This window comes from Stegodyphus dumicola, chromosome 9, assembly GCF_044657685.1.
Source record: "Stegodyphus dumicola isolate Sdum_Otavi_A_Nest chromosome 9, ASM4465768v1".
In the NCBI taxonomy this organism is placed as follows: Eukaryota; Metazoa; Arthropoda; class Arachnida; order Araneae; family Eresidae; genus Stegodyphus; species Stegodyphus dumicola.
This window is the reverse complement of record NC_140776.1, coordinates 190,544,738-190,563,283: the sequence shown is the minus strand read 5'-3', so window position 1 is coordinate 190,563,283 and position 18,546 is coordinate 190,544,738. Positions and strand designations below refer to the sequence as shown.

The 18,546-nt window shown below is 29.6% G+C and overlaps 1 long non-coding RNA gene across 3 annotated transcripts in view; it reads left to right on the top strand.

Annotated features, from left to right (window-relative positions):
- The window catches only part of LOC146995597 (uncharacterized), a 67,814-nt gene that overhangs the window by 29,455 nt on the left and 19,813 nt on the right, over positions 1 to 18,546 (top strand). The window contains exons 4-7 of one of the 3 annotated variants that reach the window (XR_015043171.1): positions 6,521 to 6,636; positions 6,813 to 6,941; positions 13,330 to 13,447; positions 14,080 to 14,095. This is a non-coding gene — a long non-coding RNA (uncharacterized LOC146995597). Of the gene's footprint in view, positions 1 to 6,520; positions 6,637 to 6,812; positions 6,942 to 7,021; positions 7,041 to 13,329; positions 13,448 to 14,079; positions 14,096 to 18,546 lie in introns of those variants that run through there. The other 2 variants (XR_015043170.1, XR_015043172.1) reach the window with 2 other exon arrangements.

The following is an 18,546-nucleotide window of genomic DNA, read 5'->3' as shown; positions in this document are numbered from 1 at the left end:
CTTTAATTATTGTTAGAAAAGATGCTTAAAGAGAAGGAAATCGATATAAATTAGCCAAAATGTTTGAGAAGTCTTCAAATTAAAATGACGGATAAATATTAAGTGTTATTGTTACAAAACATAAGTGTTTTGTAGCTTTTAATGTGTAATTATTCTAATATCATTTAAGAATCAGTGTCATAAATTACATGTATTTTAAACTGTGAAATTTTATTAGATTTTGATTTTAATAGGGCTTTTTTAACAAATATTGTTAAAAAATAATAATAGTGACCATGTAAATCCATGATGACTAAGGTTACCTATTTACCTAATTTAATTATTTATAACTAACTGCTTACCCTTAAAAATTATCTCTACATATTAAAGCGAATTATTTCCTTTCATTAATATTCACTGTGGTTACAAGATAAAACACAGAAATGCATAAATTCAAGTAAAACTTATTCTTTGCATCTAGTAAGACTTAAAATAATACAAAATAAATTATTACCTCTGGTGCTTGAATGGCTTATTGGAACCTGAAAGTATATTAACTGTGTTACAATCCCTGGAATTCTGCACAAAGCTATGACACTAACTGCATCAAACAGAGTCTAAATAACTTTCAACACTTGCTAACCGTGCCTACACCAGGTCTTTCGAGTTTGTTCTAATTAGCAGGTCTCTCTTTAGACAAGCAGTAGCGGTGATAACATTCAGTCTTTTGTTATGAATCATGCTGATTATGATCTTTCTTCTCATTTTAACTTATGTCGTTTGACATAAAATCTACCTGCTATTTACTAAACCTCTAGACCAGCAGTTCTCAACCTTTTGACTAATGTGTACCATCTAAACAAAAATTGAAAACCTTTAGTACCACCACTACAAAGTACTACTACCACCACCAATCTTGAACAAAGCTCAGATTGCATAAATTTACGAGTGTTAGAGAAAAAAACTCAATTAGGATGTTGGGATTTTAATTTTTGAAATAAATAGTTAAAAATACTTTTCTTCTTTGTGTACCACCTATTTTTTTTCTTGCATACCACCGGTTGAGAACCTTTGATCTAGACTTATCAAGTATGTGACAAAATAACACATAAAAAAATCAACATACAGCTAACTATTAGTAAAACGTAAATGTCACTTATCATCTTTCAAATATGTCCAACCTATTATAAGTGTAAAATATTTAATGCTACTTGATAAACTGCATGAACTTTATTTTATTCTTAAACTTATTAATAATTATGTTAATTCATGTTTAGTAATAATGCATACTACTTGGGGATCTATTTTATTTTTAGGATGGTATTACAAAAGTGAAATTCAGGCATAGAATAATATTTTTAATTGAATTTATTCAGTTCCCATTTGCTCATAGGTCCTTAATTTTTTTCATTAATGGTCCCTAAAAGTGCTTAATTTCCATGTGCAGAAATGTGTACGAACCCTGAGTATACTTAATTTCAGAAAAAATTTTCTAGCATTGAAAAAATATTAAATTATCTATTACCTTTAAATTTCTAAAGCAATATTAGAAATTTGTGCCAAATGAATCACTGAATCTCAAACCCTAAGTAATGTATTTACTCACTTATTTCTTCCTAGCTTTCTTTTTATCACAGGCTTCTGAAATTTTTAAAATTATTTACCTAATTTTCACCTTCCTTCAGTCTTTCATACAGTGAGTTTCCCTTAAATTTTAAAACATTCATTCATGTAGGTGTCGTTTTCATCTTAATAACTAATTTGCCTTGGATTTTGGGTGCATGGGCTCTGATTAATAAAAGAATAACAGTGAACAGCTTCAAGAAAAATGGGGCTATCTAATGCTGTTCGTGCAGTATTCCCCCTTTTTTTTTTTTAATAATAATAATATATATATATATATATATATACTAATTTTATCATCTGAAATGGAGAGGGGAAAATTAGGAAAAAATTTTAACTTCCAAAGAAAATTGTAAAGTAAGAATATAAATGCAAAGTAATCATGGATAAGCTACTAGTAACTATCATAATTTTATTTCTTTAAAAAAAACTTGCATTTCAATAAGAATCCACATAATTACAACATTTAATAAGTTATCTCATTTCTACTTCTCTATAACTCTGATTTCTCCCATTCTTGCTGTCATCTTTGCTACTCATTAGGCCTCAAATCTTATATAAATAATTAGAGAATTTGACTATGCAGCTGATGTGGCAAAATTGCAGAGTGAGTATCGATTGGTGAAAATTGCAGAGTGAGTATCGATTGGTGCTTGCTCACTTTAAGGGTAATTTTTTGTATTAGGCTGGCATAAAATCCAACACTTAGATATGACAAGGTTCAGCATGGCCTTTGCAGGTAATAAGCAAAAGTTTGTCTTTCTTAGCATGACAAAAACAATGAGTATGTGGACGAATCCATTTTAAAAGTTTGAAAAATTATTGCATGTGGTAAGACAGACTGAATGGTGATGACTTGCATGCTTCAGAAGATGACACAAACTGCAATTTTAGAAGTAGTAAATGCTTTGAGATGTAGGGAATAGCCCTGGACAATAATAGCAGTGGATGAAATTAAAAGCAGAGGGAAGCAGGAATGAAATTATCTTATTAGGTACTGAAATGCTAATATTACAAATGCATTAAAGTAGGTTTCTTTTAAATAAATAATTAGTTACAAAATCCTTAAATATGTTTTATTTGGTATATTCTTACTGTAATCACGTCTTTCAAAATTAAATTGATAGAACAATTTTCCTCTCTCGATTTTCTTACTATAAAATTAATAAAAAAAAGGGAAAAAATTCTGTGAGTAAACATGGTAATACCTCTATCTCCCCACATATATAAACATGTATCTTCATGAAAAAAATCTAAGGAAAACAAATGACATTTATCTTTAAAAAATTATTTCAGTAAACAGGATGAGAATTAAGTTTATTTTTAGACTTATGTTATATGAAATATACTCAATTGAAATAAATTAGAAAATTAAATTCAAATAAATTTTAAGCCAAATTATGTATTTAAATCACAGTAATTTAGTTGTAGTAATTAATATTAATAAAAAATAGCGTATTTCATTCAGAAAAGTATAAAAAATTTTCTAAAAAATTGCAAAAATTACCAACATTGGGGTTTATCTGATAATTTTCAAATTTATTCCTTCGTTTTGCATTTAGAATTATAATTTTAATTTTTCACAGAAATTTGTTTTCAGCTTTAAAAAAAAAAAAAAAAAAAAAAAAAAAAAATCACTTGTCTTAATAGATAGAGTACATTTTTGTTCTTTTTGAAATATTCCAGAATTTCTACTTTACCAAACAGAACATTTGAATTTATATATAAAATTAACATTACAAAGTTAAACTCAGATCAGAAACTGCATAAAATTTAACTAATAATTATTACCAGTGTTATGCAAAATACTATTAAATTAATTAATAAATTAAGAGTGATATTCCACATCTACAAAGTTTGTAAATTTTATGTTTAAATATTTTTTTAAATAAATATTTTTAAGAAAGGTCCCTTGGAATACTGGACATTCTGCAACTGCAAATTGCTTAAATTATAAATACACTTCAGGTCTTTCATACCGTTGCTTTTCTTTTTGCATTAGCAATAACAGAAGCAAGAAATATTACCTTCAGTTACTGTATAGGTATTTTCTCCCTCCTCCCATCATGCCTTTGTTATGTAATGATAGCACACTCGATGCGTATTCGAGAGGTCTAAAAATATCTAAAAATCAGACCCTTCTAATTTTCTTTTATTTAAAAGATATTTGCATTCTACATTAGTTGTTACTAGCAAATCATTGGATAACTAAATGCCAAGCTGTAAGTAAACTAATGTAGCTTACAAATATGTAGAATTTTATATCTTGCATTAACTTAAAAGTACAGTTTTTTGCATATTTGTATAATTTGGTTTGCTGGAACATGGCAAAGCATGTAAAGCTAGTTGCCTAAAGGGACGCATGTACTTATGGAGGAATTTATAAGGAAAAGTGGCTTGAATTGACATTGTATTTATGTATGTTTATATTGTTAATTCTAAAATTAATGTTTTATTAAAAAATTATTATTATTAATTGATTTTTAATACTGACATACACATACAGAATGGTTTAAAATTCCACATAGTCACAATTTGTTTTTTTAAAAGAAGTTACTTTATGATTTGCATGTTATATTATATGTTTAAAACATTATAAATATGCAATGGCAGTTACAGAGTTTAATAAAACTTGTAGTTTATAAAATATTAATGAAATGATATTCTGGGGAATAAAGTGCAATATGTTGTTTTTGTTCACAACTACCGTTACATTAATGGAGCGCTAGGCATAAATGGGTTAACATATTGCTAGAAAAATATTTTAGGTCATTTTTACTTTTTCCCTGTTGATATTAATATACTAAAATATATAGAATAACGAAGTTGCCCCTAGGCAGGAAAACAAAACATTACGAAAATTATCATATGATAAATTTTTAATCAAATGTAATTACTTCATTTTGGAATTATAAAATTTTCATATGAAATTAATACGATATCACTGTTTCAATTAATTACTGCTGGTTGTATAAAAAATACTGGTTATAAATAAAATGGTCAATTGAAGGCTGAATTTATTGGATTCACAATCACAAATACTATTATTAAATCTATATTTAGAATAAGTATTTTGCACTATATTCAATGTAGATAGTGCATGTGCTTGCTAGATACTCGTTCTAGTACAAATCATCCTGCCGTTAGACCAAAGAATATTTATAGAACACATATTCTTTGGTTAAGTATAAAGAATAGAATACATATTATGAGCATCTTAAATAGAATACATATTATGGGTATTGATATGTACTAGTAGCAAGGGCTAAATGTTAAAATACTGGATCAATATATATAACAGTGTAAAGTGCATAAGAATTATCCATAAAATAAATAACAATACTTCAAACAGTAATTATGAAAGATTTACTTAACGCTCAGGAACGTTACAAACACACAGGCAGCCATGTATATATCTGCTACTATCTTTAAAGTAATTATTGTTGTTTTCTCCTGATTGGCTGAGATCCCCCCGCTCCGCTCTCCAATCGGTTACCTGATCCAAGTGTTCCAAACTGAAACCTTAGTCTTTGCCTGTAAGTGTACTCTTAAATCGTCTGCTTCCAACACAGTTATATTTCGGTCTGTTTACGTTTCAGGAAATTCTCATGTAACGTTTTAATTTCTGTAACTTTACAAAACTTTTGCCTGTAAAGAGCGACCCTTTTTTTTTTTTTTTTTTTTTTTTTTTTACAGTGTGCAATTTAAAAACTTTTTAAACAATTTGAGGGGGATATGAACACATAGAACAGTCATTTGTATGGGATAAAATTTCACCTGTTTTATAAAAATAGTTTTGTAAAAAAACAAGTTTCAAAACTACATAAATAGTTTAATTTTTGTGTTAATTTTGAATTATTGCTTTTAAATTAATTAATTAATTGGTAGTTATTATTTTACATTGAATGTTTAAAACTGATATCGTTTGTAATAAAACTCGAATGTGCTTGGAACGAAAATAATTTTAATAAGTTGTGAGTACTGTACTACGTAAAGATTTTTGTCGATATGGTCTATATGTGTGTGTAATGGAAATTATATATAATAGAAATTCTACAAGATTTTGTATACGAGATCTGCATTTTGCAAAATTTTATATTGATCTGTATTTTTCAGAATAATATCCATAGAAATGCATATTAATTAAGAATCTTTTTCCTAACTGAAATTTTATTTTTAGTTATGTACAAATATAAAAATTTTGTTTTTTCATTTGTGTACAGCTCCTCATTAGGATCTCCGATTTTAATATCGAATATCTTTATCAGTTTTGTTGTATGAGATTCAAGCATTTTTTTTGTTTTATTCTGAAATTTTTCAAACAAGTATAGGAACTGGAGGGAGATATGAAAAGTAAAATTTCATAATTTTTACCAAATTGATGTCTTTCAACTTTAAATTGCAAAATATGAACACTTGCATCATTTTAAACAGTTTTGTAGTTGGAAGTATATGTGTACAACCCACACAAAAATAAAAGCCAGGTAAGGACTTTTCAGGGCACTGAGCATTAAACCGTTATGATACAGCTATTAATTATTATAAGAAATAATGGTTAGAAAATTGTATACTTAAATTATGCTTTCCAAAAACAGAGGTGCTAGATCATTAAGGCAGGGAAGAACGCTCGTGTTGTTTTCATTTGATGGTATATTAATGCTTATAATAGAAATTGTTTTGATTTATAAATAAAGAAAGATTTACTTATTCATGAAATTTGTTACATTGAAAAAATTTTTTAATAAATTTTACTTTTATGGTAGAAATCTGAATAATTTTTCTTTTACTACTACTGAGTTCAATAAATCAGTTTAATTTTAAAGTTAGAACAAGTATATTTTCCTTTATAGATTATATGAAACAATTCTTTTATAGAATGGTTTTTTTTTTAAATTTCTTAATTACATTTCTTCCTCAGATAAGAGAATAAATTTTCGTGTGTGTTTAAAAGATCTTTGTGAAACGGAGAAAGCGAAATGTTTGCCATGCAGCCATTTTTATCCTAAGGAACGTATTCTTCAGTGGTTTAGAATGGTAAGTAAATGCCATCCTCGTTTAAAGATAAATGTATGTGGATATTGTTCATACATCTGCTTGCATATGCAATCTCATGTATTCAATGTATTTTGTCTCTGTTCTCCCATAATTTTTTTAACCATGCTTAAGTATATTTTATTTATTATTTTGTATAATTTAAATCTCAATTACAGAATGGTACTTGTCCCTTGTGCAGAAAATCTGCGGCAGCCTTCTGAAGCGGGAACTGAAACTGTTATGATGTTTCGAACAAGACTTGTATATATAAGAATTACTTCAGTTATTGGCCTTAACTTTTCCATGTAAATAAATTTTTTTTATTTATCGAATACTTTGAAATTCTTTTATAACTGCATTCATTTAAACTTCGTTTCCCTTTCAGAAAGAAAGAAAAAAGTCCATATTAGACCTAAAACTGCAGTATCCAATAATGAAAAACAATAATGTGAAAAGTCTAAAATAAAGTTAAAAAGAAGTGGTGGTACTTAAAGAAATCTGCTCAAAAGTGTTGCTGCAATTTCAAAGAGAACAACATCGTTAATAAACTGTTCTGGTGTAAAAATTTAAATGTATTGGGTTTTAATGAAAGTTTTCTGCCACCACAAATATCGACTGCACAGACAGTTCACGTTGGCGTACAGACACTTATGCCTGTAGTACAATTGCCAATAATGGGAAATATTTAGTAATTTTTGTTATTTCTACAATTTTGCATAAAATTGCATTTCTTATCAAATTTATTGATTCATTTTGTATATTATTGCTTAAGCCACAGATAATTTAACAGACTCGCCTCTAACTCTCCTGTAAGTGTTGTATCAAATTAAAAAAACACTCCATGAATTCAGATCTGGGTATGCAAGGCCATTTTTCGTTCTATATAAAACTACCGGGCTTCCGTAGGAGTTGCTAATCGGAACAATTATTTTATTTGCCAGCATCTGTTTAATATGCTGTTCCAGGATTTCTTCCTTCACGTGGTCTTATCGCTAAGATCACACCTTAGACCGGACTGGGGGAGTGTTTCCTACATCTGTCTCGTGCTGCACGACCTGACAGAAACCAGGTTTCTCATCGAATAATTTACAAAATTTTCTTACCAAATTTTTCATTTTCTTTTTCTCCTCTTCCTGAAGATGGTTGAGGTCAACATCTGGCATGGCCCGCTCTTCTTCTTCAACAGTATCCATCTGGACCTGTAAAATAGAGTTCTTAAAATTAAATTTTGCACTTGCTGTGCATTAAAAGTCAACCTCCAAAATAACTGAAGTTAATAGGTCTTTCACTACCAGAAAATTAACTTTTCATATCTCATTCTTTGTTTGCATGTGCAGCCTTACTTTTCCAATGCAGACAACACTGTTTTCCTTAGGCAGCAATTTCCCTTTGTCTTGTAGTTTTAAACTATCGTAATGGCGAAAATTCCTTTTAAAGAAGTCTTGCTCCAAAAAGCTGCATTGCGCTGCAGTGTCCAGTAAGGCAGTAGTAGGGACGTTGTTCAATAAAATATGAATTTCCGGCAAGGAACAATTTTTGTATAACTACCATATTTAATTTAATTTCCAATGGTTTTTTTTTTTTTTTTCCCCTGTTGTTCCAGGGGTTGACCTGGCCCTCTTTTCGGCTGCCCTGATCAGTTTAAATCCCTTGCTTCTGCAGCTTCTTACTGTGATCTCCAAATACTTTCGACTAACCCGTCTTCTTGTTATCTTCTTTTTCAGCTTTCCCCGCCTGCCAGTAAGAATTCTGCTTACTTTGAGGTTTCTGTTAAGGCGAAAACCGCGAATACTGGCGGAAGTTTTCTGAACATGTGTTTTCAGCAGCTCATTTACTTTGGAACTTCACAGCCAGCTGAAATAGGTTTTCCAAGGTCTGGCCATTTTTCTACCTCCGGGAAATCTTGAATCGACGGCAGCAGGCTAGGCAAAATCACTTTGATTAATTCCTTATCTGGCTTTTTTCCATACAATAAATTAAATATTTTAATTTTTCAAAGAATAAAGTCCATCAAAGCTTCGACGCTTGTCTGATATTTACTAACTAACTCTGCCTCCAACTTTGCTCGGTTCCCTTGAACGAGCAATACCCTTGAACCTGATACCCTTGAACCGATACCCTTGAACCAACTCAGGGCCTGGCATTTTAGGTTAGCTGTAGCAAATGTAACTTTCTGCAGCTGGTTTTTGGGATGTAAAGTAAAATGCTGATTCAGCTGCTCTAAGAAAGTCATCATGGAACATTGGCCATCGAATGTTATTGCTAGCTTCATAGCTGCTCACATGGTTTCTACGATGAAACATAATCCCTCCATAAGGTTTGCTGGTGACTGCAACATTTGGAAGGTCTTCATTTTCCAACGGCATGGTTCATCAAAAATGCTTAGGGCATCACTGTAGGTTTCCTTGCTTTTATCTATTAACTAAGTGTTGAAAAACCTAGTGAACTACTAAGTGAATAATTGCTCAAGTCTAAAAATAGAAACTTAAACTCAAGAAGGGTTAATTATTCTTTATTGCTCAAAATAAAATTGGTCCTTTTCTCAGGACGTACAACAAAGCCTTAGGCTTAACTCAAAAATGTAAGAAATAAGAACTTAGCTAATGTCTAACTAAAGAGATTTAGCCAAAGCTAACACAGTTTCTAAGTTGGCTTCTAATATTAAATTAGCTAGCGAAGCTATCAAGGGCACGTAATACGGGAGCATAGTAACAGCTTAGAGAGACGTAAGCAAACACACGCTATTCAGGAATTCTAATTCTCTCTCTCGAAGTCAGTGGAACATCGACTTAAATAGTACTCCTTGTAATTTGTATTTAACATGATTCTAAAAACTCAAGCTGAAGCTGCAAGAGACAGGAGATTAGCTTTAACTTAAAAATAACTGTTATAAAATTAGGATATACCTTGCAAGTGCTTAAATTTTGAAGACGTAAAAGCAGCATTTCTATCACTTAAAATTTTCTTTGGTATTTGAATTTGAAAAATTTGTCTTAAACAATTTGTATAAGAATCAGTAGTTACACTTTTGGAAACAAAAGTCCAAGTATACTGAATAGCATGGTCGATAATAATGTTAAGTTTTTAGTAGAGTTATAATAATTTAATCCACCAACAGTATCAATAGACAATATTTCAAAAGGTTCCTCAAGGGATGGTAAAAATTGTATTAACCCAATTCTTTTTTGTTACTTTTCTTATTAAACTGACATACTTCACAATGTTTACAGTAATTTCTAACATCTTGAACAGTTCCTGGTCAATAATTGAAGAGATAATAAATTTGACATTGAGGACACAATATCACCAAATTGTAAGTGAAACCTTTCGAGTAATTTAGTTCTGAGAGATATGGGTATTACAATTTTATATAATCCTTGTTTTTTAGTAATTAATACATCATTAATTTTCTTATACTTAGGATTAGAGACATTATCTAAATTTTGATGTTCTTTAATTTCTTCTAATGATAATAAATTAACCTGCAAACTTAAATGTTGACAAATAAGGTTTCTAGTTAACGTATCAGCTTCAACATTAGTAAAACCTTTTTTGTACTTAATATCAAAGTCATACATAGATCATTTCGAAGACCATCTGAATAACCTACCTGTAGGATGTTTAATATTATTAAGCCAAACTAAAGCAGCATGATCAGGATGTACAGTGAAATGATTATCATGTAAATAATAATAAAAATTATCTATGGCATCAATAATTGCTAAAAATTCTGATTCAGTAATTGCATAATTTTGTTCATAAGACCTTAATTTTCTAGAATGGGAAGCAATTGGATGTAGGTTAACATCTGGATCTTGTTCTAAAACTGCACCAGCAGCTTCTTTAGATGCATCTAAAAATACATGACAGGGATATTTTGGATTAAACAAAGCTAGACTGGGTCTTGAAATGAACACATCTTTTAATTTTTGAAAAGTTATTTGACAGTCGTTAGTCCACTTATAAGGAGTATCTTTTTTAAGTAAATTTGTTAAAGGAGCTCTAATTATTGCATAATTTTGAATAAATTTATGATATACTTTTATACTTCCCAAAAATCTTCGTAATTCTTTAACATTTTTAGGGAGGTTGTAATATTTTAATAACCTCAATATTTGCATTACTGGGCTGATATTTTCCTGCTTGAACCTCATATCCTAGAAAATTTATTTTTTCTTTAACAAAGTAATTTTATATTTTGTTTTTCATATATATCAAATATTATTTTAAGATGTTCATCAAAATGTGCGGAAAACACTATAATGTCATCAAAATAATTTAAAGGAAATTGAATCTGACATTTGTTTAAAATTTGTCCAAGAGCTGTTTGAAAAACAGCTGAGGAAATTTTCCAACCAAAAGATAATCTAGTAAATTCATAAATAACAAAATTTGTAGTAAATGCCAATTTTTCAGTAACTTTATCATTTAATTTTATATGCTAATAACCTGATGTTAAGTCCAATGTGGAAAAAATGTTTGCATTTGTTAACTTATCTAACACAACATCAATTCTAGGAATAGGTTTACAGTCTGTTTTGGTAATTTGATCAAGTTTCAAATAACCAATACATAACCTGGATTATACTTGTTCATCTCTCATCATCAGTTAACAAAGCTAAAGTTACAGGTGCAGCATAAGGACTAAAAGATGGTTTTCATGATACTAGCAATGTAATAATTCATCTATTTATCTATTAATTTCACTATCTTTAGGGGCTCTATAGGATCGAGAGGCTATGGGTAATTCTGAAGTTAAGAATACTCATGGAGGTTCTATATTCATACAGCCACATCATATTTGTTTTTAGCAAATATATGATTATAGTTACTTAATAATTTTTGCTATTGATCAAATTCACTATTTTTAGCATAATTATAAAAATTTTTAGTACTTAACACTATTCTTACATACAAATTTAGTCTGAGAATGTTTATTTAATTGAATAACTTTACTTATCATGCATTTAAATTGATACACTTCATAATTATTTAAATTTAATTGCTATTTAAATAAGGAAACACAAGATAATGATAATAATAAATAAGATAAATTAGAATTCACAACATAAAATACTATAGTATTACTAATTTTACCTATTTTGCATAGTAATTTAATTACTTTAGTTACAACAAGACCTGTGGATAATAAACATAATTTAGTATTAGGATTATTTTGAGTAAGTTCAATTTTTGCATCAATAGAATTTTAAATATTTTCAGATAGCACATTTACCTGAGACCCTGTGCCTAGAATTGCGAGGACTTCTTTTTAACTAATTTATACCTTAACTTTAAAATAATTTCACTTCTTTTTTTGGTTTGATTTGTTGACAATTTTGATTGTTTAGACTTAAAGAAGGAAATGATCTATGCAGATAAGACAGTTGACGTGGCTGGGAATTTCTCGATGTTTGTGGAACATTATACCTAGGATTGAAAAATGGTCTTAAAAACCTACATCTAAACTTGTAAAAACTTGGATGTATACTTGGTCTTGGAATTGCAAATTTTTGTTCTCCCAATGAAGCTGAGGTAGACAAACTTGAACTAAGAAACAATTTCCTAGCAGTGTTGATCTAATCTTGGATTGTGCTTACATTTTCTGCTGTTCAGGCAGACCCTGATTTAACATATTGATGATAATTTTGTTATCTAATTTTAGACTTTATGCCAATTTTAACTTTTGTCTATAATATTTGTCAATCTCAGTGAATTTGGAGTAAGTGCAGTTAATAAAGTCACTAAAAGTGATGGTTTCTGCACTAGCAAAATACATAAGAAATTTATTCCTTACTTCTTTCCATTCTAACTCAACATATTCTCTTAAATAAAATGCTAAGGGCTCGTCTTTTAAACGTTCAAAAAAACAGTAAGGCTTTATCTTTCGCGGCGACATTTTTAGAGTCACATTTCTTTTCAAACAATAAAAAGTATTTATTTATTGGAATGTCATGATTTGTTCCATCGAATATGGCTCACGGAAATTTATCCACACTGATTGTGTCAGTTTCAGTTTCTTCTTCATTTTCTTTTGAATGTGATCTTGTTTTCATTATTAAATTTTACTTTTTTCTGAAAACTGAACATTGAAAAATTTGCAAAATAATTACCATTGAATTATAATTTTTCTGAAGAATTTACAGTACTAAACACAAAATTAAAGCACCAAACTTGAATATTCGCTGACACTTTTTTCACTATAAACACTGTTAGAATCTTTCAGAAGATGTGCACACTTTTCAGTATGCGCAGACACACAAAATCGATGTGAAAAGTAAACTCTGCAGCAAGGAGGCACAGTCTTCTGGAAGCAGAAGGGATGACAGAAAAGAGAGAGTTGCGACGCATTTAAGCTTTTATACAGCATTCCATTTCAGATCACATGGCAGTTTAATGTACAGGTGTTGGGTTCAAACTTCATCGATGAGTGCGCAACACAGATTAGATGACGGATGTTTTTTTGATTAGTTACAAAAATTATTGCTCTGTTATTTTTGCCTTGCCACAGAGATTACTTTTCTAATTTTCATCCTTTAAAATGATGTAATCTGTACAAAACTGGGAGGTGCATACTGCAATCACAGTGATAATATGCATTATCCAGAAATAAAATTATTTGTGGAATTTAGGCCATGTCTGCAAGTTTTTTTTTATGCATCCATTGTTCTAACTATGCAATCATGTCTTCAGGTTATGATGCAGAGAACCACCGCCAGTCCATTGCAACTTACTTCTACCAAGTCATCTTATTACAATAAAAATGCAGTCTTATCACTATAATGGAGCAGTTTTACTACATCTATATGAGGTAATTATAAGTAATGAATTAATTGCCTCTTGCACTAAAGCTGCAAAGTAATAAAATCGTAATTTGTTTTCTAGTATATTGTTTATTATATTATCTTCTTTGAAAACAATAGTTAGAATTTTATGAACTGAATTAACTCATTAGCATATTTAAAATAGAATTATTAACCTTTTACATGCCAGTGTTCCTTTTTTGGAACATCATGTTTAATATTTTTTAAAAAATAAAATATATCTGTCAGTTTGAAAAAATTGCCGTTTACTATAGAAGGTATGATTTATTTTTTAAACATGAATATTTCAGCATAAAAAAATTTCTAAAAATTAGCTTTTTTTACGATTTTTACAGTACTAAACAAAAATTTTTTATAAAATTCCTAAAAATTCAAATCCACCCAAACATTTCCCCATCATACTTGAAAAGGACAAGTTTAATAAGTTAATAAAAGAAATTCAAATAATAATGAGAAATATTTCCTCAAGACTGTGTAAAATTGGCACGTAATGATATGCAAAATCAGTGATATCACACGTATATTTTTCTTTATTAGATTTTTAAATACATTCAGTGCTCGTATCTCGTAAACATGCCCTTTTTTAGAGGCATTAATGGTGTGTCATTTATTTCTGTAGAAAGGATGGGGCAGAGGACTGGAAGAGGGTATGACCTCTCTCACCAAGGAGGATGTGGTAATTGGTTTCAGCTGTAGTTCCCTGTTTTGAGCTCCGATATCTGCTTGTTTCTTTTGTTAGAAATGACCACATCTGCTTCATAAGGATTTATTAGGTTCTCCGAAAAGTTGAAAAATGCAAATTTGCAGCTTAGATCAAAAGTTGTCTTTGAAATCTAGAGAAACAAAGTATTTTTCCATAATTTTTTTTCATCGCACAGTCTGCTGACAGATTTGTCTAACAAAGGCAAATGGCACAGTACAAGATTCGAGAATGGAACAAAGTCCTCTTAAAACAGCAAAAGAAATGTCAAAATTTCAAATTGGGTAATTTGTATATATGTGCCGTTGAAACTACAGTTCTGTTGTAACTATTTCATCAAATGTTATCACTCACAAACCATTAGAAAGAGCAAAAAGATGTGTCCAAGCTTAAAAAAAAGGAAGTTTATGTTCTCCAACCTCACATTATAAAATTATATAGTGAAGGAATGGGTGGAGTAGACCTTTTGGATTGATTTCTTAGACGTTATCGACCAGTTTCGTAGCAAAAAATGGTATTAGAACTTATTTATCAAAATGCTGAATATGATTGTGGCTGCTGAGTGAATTTTGCACACATTTACACAAAAACTTTATATTAGAAATCATTCGCATGAATTTTAGAAGAGAAATCGCTTTGAATTTACTTCAAACGAAACCTAAAATTCACAATATACCTGGACCCCGAGCCCATCAGCCAATGTCTGCAAGAAAATCAGATGCACGTTATATACACCTATCCCTCGATTTACACGGAAGATGGTTTCCGCACAAAACCGTGTAAATCGAAATCTTGGATTTTGCTATGTAAAATGAGAAAAACATTAAATGTGCATAATTTAGTTAGATAAAACAAAATTAAGACATCTTAAAATAAATAGCATTATTCTTTGTTCATAAAATAACAAATATATGTAGATAATAGAAGTGCATATTTAATTTATTTTACATTAGGAAAATATAAGATCATTCAAAAAATTATTATAAGTTTAATCACTTTAATGAATTAATCACTTTTCTTCTTGATTGGTACAATGTCATTTTCATCACACGATCATTCTTGATAAGATTCTGCTTCAATGGTTTGACGGATTAGGGAAGATTTCAGATCAACAAGACTTTGTAGTGAAATCCGTAATTAACAATTGCCTATGGTTTTTCCTTAAATCTTTGTAAACCTCCTCATATTGATTTAAGCACTTACTAAGCTCCCATTGGAATCGGAGAGCTCATTCAACATTTGTATCATATTGTAAAAAATGATTACCTAATTTTCTTCCCAATTCAAGTCCTACGCTGATGGCTCTTGCTGTGAATGCAACTGGTTAAGATTGCTCTTCATCAGAATCATTGTCTTCATCATGTTTGTTTCATGAATTATGTTAACTAACTCATCCTCATTTAGTTCTTCACCAGCCATTATTTCTTTAATATCTGCCTGAGCTAAATCCTCAAAACCTTCTTATTAGTTTGGACCAATTTAGGTCTGAGAATATTCGTGATCTAATGGTAATCTATCATTTTCGTCTTTAGCACCATCCGACCACATTGCTTTCCAGCTTGCGTTTAGCGTTGATTGTTTAATCTAAGTATATGACAGTCCAACATGCTTAACACAATCTAAGATTGTAAATTTCTTTCAGTCATCCATAAGAGTAAGAGATTCATCATTCTCCATTTGTTCTAAAGATATACCTGAAAATTTGTTTGATATACAATGCCTTAAAAGTCAAAATTATTCCTTGATCTAATGGCTGTAATAAGGAAGTTGTATTCTTTGGTAAACCGACAACTTCTATATTTTCGTGTTGTAAATCTTGAGGATGATAGGTACATTATCAATTAATAGAAGAGCTTTAAAAGGCAATCCGTTTTTACTTAAATAAGTTTTAACATCTAGGACAAACATGTTAAGAAACCATTCATTGAAAGCTATGGCTGTGACACATGCTTTTTTATTAGCCATCCAATAAACGGGAAGGTTATTTATGTTTATTCCTTTAGTAGTGTAGTTTTTTTTATTTGTTAATAAACAATGGTTTCATTATATAATCGCCTGAAGTGTTGCAACAGAAAACAATTGTAATACGACTTTTCGCTACCTTATGACCACTAGCTGATTTGCAAGCTTTAGCTAATAAATTCTTTCAGGCATTTTTTTCCAGAACAACCCAGACCCATGAGCATTGAAGATCTGATTAGAAGTGTAGGAGTTGACACCAATGATTTCACCAAATTTTGCTGGATATTGTTGTGCTGCATCCGAATCAGCAGATGTGCTTTCTAATTTCAATCTTAGATTATGTAAAGAATGTCTTTGTTTAAATCTCTCAAACCAACCATGACTTACAGAAAAAGATACTTTCCTTCTCCGCCCTCCTAGTGAAGTCGACGGTTACTGGTTCTTAAGTGTTTTATAAATCTTTATTTGTAATAGCATTAGTATCAGTTGGAATCCATTTTTGATTTTGGTCTTTTATCCATATCACTAATGCCTTTTCCATATTCTCTATTGTATCATCGCTTACGTATGAAATTAATCTTAAATCTTATAATTTGCACTGTGTAACTGTAGTATTATGTGAAATTTATGGATGCTGAGCTTCGAACATGGAACTTACAATAGTTTTGTGCAGTAAAAAATGGTAAGTAATATGGGAATAAAATGTCAGTAATTCGTTGTAATAGTTTGCGTATGAAAAATATAAACTTCTATTTTCGGAAAAAATACGAGAAATGTATCAAATCATGTAATAAATCTGGTTGGTCTTCAAGTTCGACTGAAGTGATATAACTTCGGATATAACTTTACATAAGAATATCTAAAATTTCCAATGGGAATTCATATTTTGGAAAATAGTTTTCTATTTTTGATACAGTTTCATTGCACTAAGTCTTCTAGCTCTTATGAAATATTGTTATTCAAAAATTTTCATGAAAGATGAAAATTATTTGATTTTTTCCTTGAAAGGTTTAGCGTCATTCAGTAAGCACCTGCAATTAAACTCGTATGGCACTCTCTAATTAATGTGAAATGATATATATTCTTTGAAAAAGATTGGGCTATGTTCTTAGAATCTACGAAATAGTGAAATGTTTGGTATGAAACGATAAAAATCTTGCATGAAGTTCGGTATATGTTCACTCTCATTATTGAAGATCTCTTCCTAAATTCTAAAATAGTGATGTTTTTACTCTTATTATTTTCAAAATTTGGTACTTCATGAATTAAATAACTGTATAGATAGATGTACTAAACTTTATCAAAAATTCAAATATTTTATTAATTGTTTGGTTTTATTTAAATGGTTTAGAAGTAAATGAGCGGTATGTTAGGTAGTTTCTTTCAGAAATATATCCGCGTTTGAAAACTCTGTAGATAATTTGCCTTACTGAAATTGTTCTAAATTTTTAAAAATATATGGGTGATATGTTATCATCTAGAGTGTATTTTCTCTTTGAAAATAGTATATAGAGTTATAATAGGAAATGAATCTTCTTTCTATAGCAGAATTTATTAGTATCTCTAGAAGAGGATTTAGAAAAAAAAAAAAAAAAAATGTTCATGTTTTTGTAAAAAAAATAATGTAGTATCTGGTTGTCGTTATGATAGAAAGTGTTATTCAAAAGTTTCAGAGTGGTAAAATATGATTGTGAAATGACGTTTCCTGAAAATAATCAATGTATTTCTCAATATTAGAAATAAAAATAGTCAAAACTAGAAGTCTTTTACACATTGTGAGTATGAAAGTCATTGAAAAATCTGTTGCAGTCGTATAAAATTTAACTCGAAGGTGAAAATTGTTGCTTGCAGGATTAAACAATATCAAAATTTGGTTTGAAACTAAATCACTGAGTGCTACATACAGTAGTGATCGCGATTTTTTTCAAGGTCTTTTAGTAGAAGATATCCTGTTTTTTAAGTAAAATTATTTTCCTTTTCCTATGAAAGTAAGTCTAAAGCTAAATCTTTGGAAAAGTGAGATATCTGGATTTTCATCTGTTAGGAGAAATGCACATGCTACATAAAAATAAAATAGGGGTATCACTGAATTTTCTTGTTACTACAAAAGGGTAGATTTAGAAAATAAAAGAGCATTTCTAAAAAGTTGGTTAATTACCTTACTCTTACTTCTTAAAAGTTGATAAGTTATAAGAAAATTCTTTTTAACCGTATACTGCTTATAAGATATGATTTGTTACTCAGGTTTTATATTAATGCATTACACGATTTTACATTTCGTTTAAGTATTGGTAAGGTTTTACTGTTCCTAACGAGTGGAATTTTCTTAGTGTGTACGTGAATATTTAATTGCATTTTCCTTAACAACGCGTGGGAGTAATTTAATAATGCATCGCATAAATATTCTTTTCTTTTAAAAATCCT